The 8,744-nt window shown below is 41.4% G+C and overlaps 1 pseudogene; it reads left to right on the forward strand.

Moving 5' to 3' along the window:
* The first annotated feature begins 4,065 nt into the window (after positions 1 to 4,065).
* LOC101080558 lies at positions 4,066 to 7,176 on the forward strand (annotated as a pseudogene).
* The last annotated feature ends 1,568 nt before the right edge of the window (positions 7,177 to 8,744 follow it).

The raw sequence follows: 8,744 nt of genomic DNA on the forward strand, positions 1-8,744 counted from the left end.
AGGCAGTCTGTTTGACCTCTCTGAGCTCACACTTCTGAGTTGATAATATCTGTCAGCATCAAAATTCTGTGCATCTTTATTTTTTTAACCTCATAGCATCCATGTGAAAGTGACTGGCCAATAAATCATATTTTCATTTGGAGTACAAAGCCTAAATTACATGCCTCAAAGCAATAGGAAAATAAATTATAGCTTAACAAGAATTAGATTTGATCTCTTCCCAAGTTCTAATCTTCTCTTATTCTGGAAGGAGGGTGAGATCTAGGAATCAGAGATTCTCAGAGGTCTGTGGCAGCCAACAATTCAACTCAATTCAACAATATTTATTCAGTACCAGGATGTGCTAAGTACATAATAAATTCTTCAGTTTCTGAGAGTCTGATGCAAGATACATACGATCAGTAACAATCAATTGAACAACTATGTGTACAGGATACTATACTAGGCCCTTAGCAAGGGTGGTCCTCAGAGACTGCAGTATATAGAGGAAAAGGCAAAACATCCATTTGAAAAATAAATGATCAAGTGTCAAATGGCTGACACAGACAGGAAATGGCATAAGATCTCAGAGACAGGAAACATCACTGAAAGTCCAGATAGACTTCCTGGAGGGTGAGATATGAGTTGAACTTGAAGGATACTAAAAAAACAAAGAGGTGGGAAAGTATTAAACCTGTTTAGATGGTATTTATTTCCTTCCCAGAATTTTTAGAATTCGGTTTATTTTTATGTGTGAAATACATGTGTGTTGTCTTTACTCAATTTTAGGTACCACGACAGCAGAAACCATACATAATATTTACATGATTCAGCACAACAAATATTTACAGAGCGCCTACTATATGTCAGGTGCTGTACTGGGTAAGCTTTGGAGGGGAGGGAAAGGTAAAGAAGGAAAGAGAAAGAAATTAGAGATATAACTCGGAAGTCAGCTGAGGCCCCTTTGCCTCTCAAAGATCTGGGTAAACTTCTTTTGAGGCCCCAACCCCTCATTGGCCTCTGCAAGTATACAGCCCTTCCAAGAGATGAATAACATCTGAAGGGACACTTCCACTTCCTCACATCTAATCTGTCCTGCACAATGTTGCAATGAAACTCTGCCCCTTCCCAGTTTTTTCATCAAAGGCACTCACCTTTGATGAAGGTGCCTGGGTTTGGTGGTCATCACTGGAGACGTAGGGAAGGGTAGGGAGGAATCACAGTTCGGGTGCACTGCTAGCCGCTCTCTCCCTTTTCCCCCTGCCCTCCCTCCTCTCTTTTCCTCATGCTCTCCATCCCAGATTGCCCCCAAGGATTGCACATTCTCCCTGTAGTACCCACAGCAAGCGGCCCCTCCTCTAACACCCAAGTCCTCGAGTCTCAACGCTCTGCCTCAAGCTCTCCATATGATTCTGTTCTACCCAGCTTTCCAAACCTAGATGCTTCTAGCTCCAAGAGGAATTTTGGCACCAGTTATTAAGAGATAGTGATATTTTCTGGGGGTGCCTGTGTGGCTCAGTCAGTTGAGTGTCCGACTCTTGATTTTGGCCCAGGTCACGATCTCACAGTTCGTGGGTTCAAGCCCCACACCAGGCTCTGCACTGACAGCACAGAGCCAGCTTGGGATTCTCTCTCTCCCTCTCTCTCTGCCCCTTCCTTGCTCACTCTCTCTTTCTCTCTCTCAATAAAATAAATAAACTTAAAAAAAAAGATAGTGACATTTTCTCCACCTTGTTACAAAGAGCTAAGTGCACTGGTGACTCTAAGAGAAACCCAAAGTGCTATGGGGGGACAAAAGCAGGAGAGAATGCAGGAGGGGCATCATGGTGGGTTCCTTGGCCCCTTGCAATTGGTCTCTCTCCCCCACATTCACACAGCATGTACTATGGGCATCATTCTCTGGAAATCTGTCCTCTGATGCCTTCTATTACTATTTCTCCTTCCCTCTATCCCTGTGTTATGTGACCAGATATTTTGTGTCCCCAATACAGCAGCGTTTCTCTTTCCTCTCCAAAAGTCTCACGGGTCATGGGCCTCCCTGATTGGTCTGCTGAGTCCCACTTGCAGGAGCTGTATAACTTGCCTAGTTTCACAATACCTTCCCCAAATTGCCCTTCAAAATACCACATGTCAGGAATTTATTTTGATTAAATTGAGTTAACATACCTCTAAGAATGTATTGTGTGTGTAACCAATATGCTTGAGATGGCTGGAGATGTCCATTCGTGTTACACTGAGGAGAGCTGGAAAGGACTAACCTGTACTGAGGTACCCCAGGGGCCAGTCATCTGCTGCAGTTCCCACAGTCAGCCTTTCAGGTGATGTAAGGTGATTTGCCAAAGGTCACACCACTACAGAGCAGGCGCTAGAATCTTAATGCAGGAATACCTGGTTTCAGAGCCCTTGCTCTTTTCACTACACCACATCTCTAAAATAACACTCCTTCAGGGACATTCCAAGTCTCACTATTAAAAAAAAAGGGCAGTTATTCGCTAGGATACAGACTAAAGACCACCCCAATGTTAGAGTCCGTCAATAGTAGGAAGAAAACTGATTCTATGACCTTGAACAAGTGGTTTCATCTTCCTAAGCTTCAGGTTACTCATTTGTACACACAATTTTAGAGTTAAATTATGCCTATAAATATATGCATATTTAATATAAAGTTAATTTCATATATAAATTTAACTCTGCCTGGCAAGGTTAAAGAGAATTCCTGCTTCCTTTTTCAGAGAGTGTACAATGGGAGTTGACAGAACTGACGGTCCGTTTATCTGGGTGGGTGTTTTTAACTGGGCTAACACATTACATTATTTGGGAGGGGCATTAGGTGACTTATGCATGAGCAGATGAATCGTTAATTCAACATCACCCAGAAGCAACCACAGTCCTTGAGGGTAAGTTGACACTGCCATCAACATCCTCCAAAGCCCTTCTCCCCAATAACTATGAATGTCTCCTAAACAAGGTGCTTTCAGATGGTTGTTATCAGCCCAGGTAGGAGGTAAGAGGGTTTGAGGTATGAGCATCATAAAACATAGGGAAGTTTTGGAGGTGGGTTTGGGGAGATGGAACCACTCTTCCCGATGCCTCAACGATACCAAGTCCTACTGGCTCATGTTTCTAGGAGCACAGTCTTGGCTGTGAATCAGAAGTGGGTTATAGCTCTGCCTATTCCCAGTTGTGACCTGGAGTTTTAAATCTCAGTTTTCTCATAAAACTGTAAAACGTTTTATGTAAAACGTTTCTGTAAAAAGAGGATGATGATATTTTCTGTCTTCTAAGGTTGTTGTGAAGATAGTTAAATAATGAATTTAAAGCACCTAGTACAGTATCTGGCACACTGTAAGCCCTAAAAAAGTTGGCTATTATTTTATTAGCAGGGACCAGGGCCTTGAAGTCCTAAGATACAGGGCAATGGAAGAGGAAAGGAAAGAAAGATTCCCTGTTGCTGGAGGATCAAGTTTAATGGCACGTTGAGCATAGAAAGTCTGTCATGATCTGGCCCAAACCTCTGCTTCACCCTTTGGTAACCTGCACACACCCTGCAAAAACCTCCATAGCTCCTCCAGGCAAACAGAATTCATCCTTTAGTTTCCCATAATACTTTGCATATACGTTCGTGCTTTTTCTTATCATACCTTATTCTCACTATTCATTTGCATCTCTATCTCCACACCACCTGGCCCCATCCCAAGCTGTGAGTTTATGGACACTACGCCCATCTAGCATCTTCATATATGCAGCCACAAGCATTCTGTAAGTCATGGATGGATGGGTGGACGGATGGATGGATAGATGGATGGATGGATAAAGAACATGGGACAACACAGTGACTTAGTTAGTCAAGGGTTTAAGACTAGGTGCCCAGGAGACAGGGCAAGATAGTCTTTGTTTCCTTCATAAATTTTCTTAAGGCCAGGTCTGAGCAAAAGTGTAGAGGGCATGACATTTGCTGAATCATTTGCCCAATGGTGGCGGTTGGGCAATCTATGTGTGTCTTCCAGGGAAAGCAGGACTGGCTGGTGATTCCTGCCAGGGCCAATATCAAGCAGAAGACCTTAGCAACCAGGGAGCCAAGGCAGAATGATGCTTCTAAGTTTCCCTGCAGCCATCAAGGTTAGTATGTTAAGCAGTTAGGAGCAACAAGTCCCTCCAGGTGCGGCCAGTTGCCAGCAGGGCAAACAGACTTGTGGGCAAGGACCATCCTCCCTGTGATTATGTTCAGCATAAACAATGATAACAAGATCTAAAATTAGAAAATGGGTATAAAATGTGATTTCCACAGAGGACAGACTATCCGAGGATAACATTAAATATAGAATATTTTAGAACAGAAGGCAATAGAGAGGGAGATTATATACCTTGCTTTGCAGGAATCATCTTATTTTCATTTATTTTATTTTTGTTAAAGGCAACTGAAAATGATATTTATCGATTGATAACCTATTGTGTGCTTCACACTTAAAAAACAAAACCAATGTGCTGGAGTCAGCTCCCACTGGCATGTGAGAACAGACTGTGTACATGTCTCTTTAACTCTATTTGCACCTTAAAACCAGTAATGGCAGGAGTAGTTACCACATGGAAATTGGCAAACATTCCAAATCAGGGTTTTTCACCTCCACATCCTCTGAGAGCTGGTTGTTAAACATTTACCAGCACACCACTGGCTTTACAATGAATGATCCCAATGAATTCTCCTAATACTCCCATTTTACAGAAGGGAAAATTAAGTTTAGAGAAGATAAATGACAAAATAACTTGCTACAAACTTTTTGGTAGCAGAGGAAGAATTAAAATTTATACCACCTGCCTCCAAAGTTGATGCACTTAATCATGATGGAGAGAACACTTCCTAATTCATTCTATAAGACCAGCATTACTCCGATACCAAAGGCAGATAAAGACATCACAAGAAAAGAAAATTACAGGCCAATATCCCTCATGAATGCAAAAAGCCTCAACAAAATACTTGGAAACCAAATCTAACAGCATATTAAAAGGATTATACCCCATGACCAGGTGGGATTTTTCTCAGGAATGCAAGAGTAGTTTAACATTAAGAAAATCAATCAATGTAGGCACCTGGTGGGGCTCGGTGTATTTAAGCATCAGACTTCGGCTCAGGTCATGATCTCACGGTTCATGAGTTCGACCCCCGCATCAAGCTCTGTGCTGACAGCTCAGAGCCTACTTCAGATTCTGTGTCTCCCTTTCTTTCTGCCCCTGCCATGATTGTGGTAGCTTGATCTCTCTCTCTCTCTCTCTCTCTCTCTCTCTCTCTCTCTCTCTCTCTCTCTCTCTCAAAAGTAAATAAAAACATGTAAAGCCTTTAAAAAAAAGAAAATCAGAGGCGCCTGGGTGGCTCAGTCAGTTATAGCAATACAGTATATTTTAATGAAGGTATATACATTGGGTTTTTTAGGCATAATGTTATTGCACACTTAATAGACTACAGTCTAGTGTAAACATAACTTTTATATGCACTGCAAAACCAAAAAATTCATTTGACTTGCTTTATTGTGATATTTGCTTTATTGTGGTGGTCTGGAACCAAAACCACAATATTTCCAAGATATGGCTATGAATGGAAAGACATCCATGTTCATGGATTGGAAGACTTAATATTGTTAAGATGGCAATATTCCCCAAGGTGGTTTAGAAATTCAACACAATCTTTACCAAAATTCTAACAGCCTTTTTTGCAGAAATGGAAAAACCTATTCTCAAATTCGTATGGTTGCTGGGGGCCCAGAATACATAAAATAGTCTTAAAAAAGATCAGAATTGGAGGACTCACACCTCCTGGTTTCAAAACTTACTACAAAGCTAAAGTAATTAAAACCATGTGATATTGGCATAAGGATAGACATATAGACCAATGGAAAGAATTGAGAGCCCAGATATAAACCCCTATATTTATGTCCAATTGATTTTCCACAGAGACGCCACATCCATTCAACAGGGGAAAATTAGTCTTTTCCACAGATAATGCTGGCACAACCGGATTTCCACATGCAAAAGAATGAAGTTGGACCCCTAGTTCACATCATATACAAAAATTAACTCGAAATGGAACCATAGAACTCTTAGAAGAACATATAGGGATAAATTTGGTGACTCTGGCTGTGGCAATGGGTTCTCAGATAAGACATCAAATGAGAAACAAAAGAAAAAAATAGATAAATTGAACTTCATCAAAACTAAGAACTTTTGTGCATCAAAGGATATTATTAAGGAAGTGAAAAGAGGCAGTCCAACTGTCTTGGCCTGGACAGCAGACACCACCACAAGGCCCAGCTGAGAATACTGGTTCCTCTATAGCCTGCTCAGCTATCCACTACTGGATATCACCTTAAAAGCCTGGATATCAAGTACCCACTGTGGCTCATCAACAAGGAGAATATTGGCCATGATACCCAGTGGTTCTACTTCATCCTGCTATAACCCCATCACATTCTAGGCCTCCCCTTTGGCCAGCATATCTACCTATTGACTCAAATCCACCAAAACCTGGTCATTCACCCTATATACTCATCTCTGGCCATGATGACAAGGGCTTAGTGCGTTTGGTCATCAAGATTTTCTGTAAAGGCATCCATCCCAAGTTTCCCGCTAGAAGGAAAGGTGTCCCAGTACCAGGAAACCATGAAGATGGAAGACATCATTGAGTACGTTCCAGGGCTCAAATGGGCTGCTAGTCTACCCAGGCAAAGGCCATCTGTCCAGACAATAAATCTAACTCTGTCATCAAGATGGTGAAGTCAGTTGGTGTGACTATGGGAGGAACGGGCATCCTAAAGCATCTGAGGGATGCTGCAGGTGATCTGTGACATCATGAAGGACCTGGATGACTACACCATGTGCCAACTGCTCTTTGCCAATTGGACCAAGAAGTATATCCTGCTGCAGCCAAAGCTGGAGGAACTAAGGAATGAACACTCCACTTACCTCAAGCTCTAGTACATAGTGGACAGACCCATGAAGTCTTGGATTATAGCTAGGACTTTGCAAATAAGAGAAATATGGGACCACCTACCACCCCCAGAAGTGGAGCCCCTGCTGCTCCTGCCCATGAGCCAGTAGGCCTGCCTGTCCAACCTGGACCCCATGGGCCATTCCAAAGAGCATTGCTTCACCTTCTGTTGGCTGGGCCCTGGGAATGTAAAATGGTGTAGTCCCTGTGGAAAATAGTTCGGCAGTTTCTCAAAAAGTTAAACATAGAATTACCCTATGACCCAGTGATTCCACTCCTGGTATGTACTCAAAACAATTGAAAAGAGGGACTCAAACAGGCATTCGTATGCCAGTGTTCATTGCAACGTTATTCACGATGGCCGGAATGTAGAAACAATCCAAGTGTCCATCCCCAAATAAATGGATAAATAAAATGTGATATATATGTACAATAGAAAATCCAGCCATAAAAAGGAATGAAGTTCTGATACATGCTACAATATGGATGAACTTTGAAATAAGTCAGACACAAAAGGAAAAATATTTTATGAAATGTATGAGCATATGAAATATCTGGAATATTTCTATCTAGAATATTGTCTATCTGGAATAGGCAAATTCATAAAGACAGAAAGTATATTAGTGTTTATCAGGGGCTGGAGGAAGGCATAATAAGAAAATTTTTGCTTGATAGGTATGGAGTTTCTGTTTGGGGAGATGGAAAAGTTTTGGAAATAGATCATGGTAGTAGTTACACAACATTTTCTTTCTTTTTTATGTTTATTTATTTATTTTTGAAAGAGAGAAAGAGAAGAGCTAGACATGGGGCTTGATCTCACAAATCAAAATCAAGAACCAGACATGTAACCAACTGAGCCATCCAGGCACCCCTACACAACTTTTTCGATAATTATTGTCACTAAACTGTACACTTAAAGATAGTTAAAATGGCATATTTTGTGTTATACATATTTCATTACAATAAAAAAAGTAACTAATTAAACGGTTCTTGTAGACCCTCCACTTAATTTTCCAGCTTATTCTTATCCCCTCCTTTGAGCCCAGTGACCTAAAGTTGCCTATTTCTTTACCAATTGCTTGAAGCCTTTTTCCTCCATGTTGTACACTTGGCAACCCCAGTGGGGAAGGAGGCACCAACCAGCACTATGCTGGCCAAGTACCACGTGCTGACAGAAACTGCTGATGTAGGACATAGGGCATTGGGGAAAAAACACTTTAAAATGAGCACAGAAACATTTTTGTACTGTAAATATGTATGTATAAAAAGTACACTGAATAAAAGTTCTAGAAAGTAAATATGGTAAACCATATTTGATAGCTCTACAAACTTATGCAGGGAGATGAGCTCTCCTCCTGGATCACCTCCCTCAATGGCTTAGAGAACAAAGCTGTGTCATCTCAACTTCCTGAAGCAGATTGTCCCCAAAATATTAGGCCACAAAGCCTGGGTCTCTTTAAAAGCTTTAGACACTTAACCAACTGAGCCACCCAGGTGCCCCCAGAATTTTGTTTTATAAAGTGAGAGCTTAGAATATAATAGATCCCCTTTCTCTGTTCTATCCCACAGGTCTGCCAACATGTTAAGGGAAAGGGGAACTCTAATTGTTTTTTTTTGTTTGTTTTAGAGACCTAGACACATTTTTACATATATTTGTAAGAAGTCAGATTTTGGGGGCATCTGGGTGGCTTAGTCTGTTGAGCGTTCAACTTTTGATTTCAGCTTGGGTCATGATCTTGGGGTCGTGGGATCAAGCCCTGTGTCAGGCTCCACACTGAGTGTGGAG

This window comes from Felis catus, chromosome C1 (genome assembly GCF_018350175.1).
Source record: "Felis catus isolate Fca126 chromosome C1, F.catus_Fca126_mat1.0, whole genome shotgun sequence".
Taxonomy (NCBI): domain Eukaryota; kingdom Metazoa; phylum Chordata; class Mammalia; order Carnivora; family Felidae; genus Felis; species Felis catus.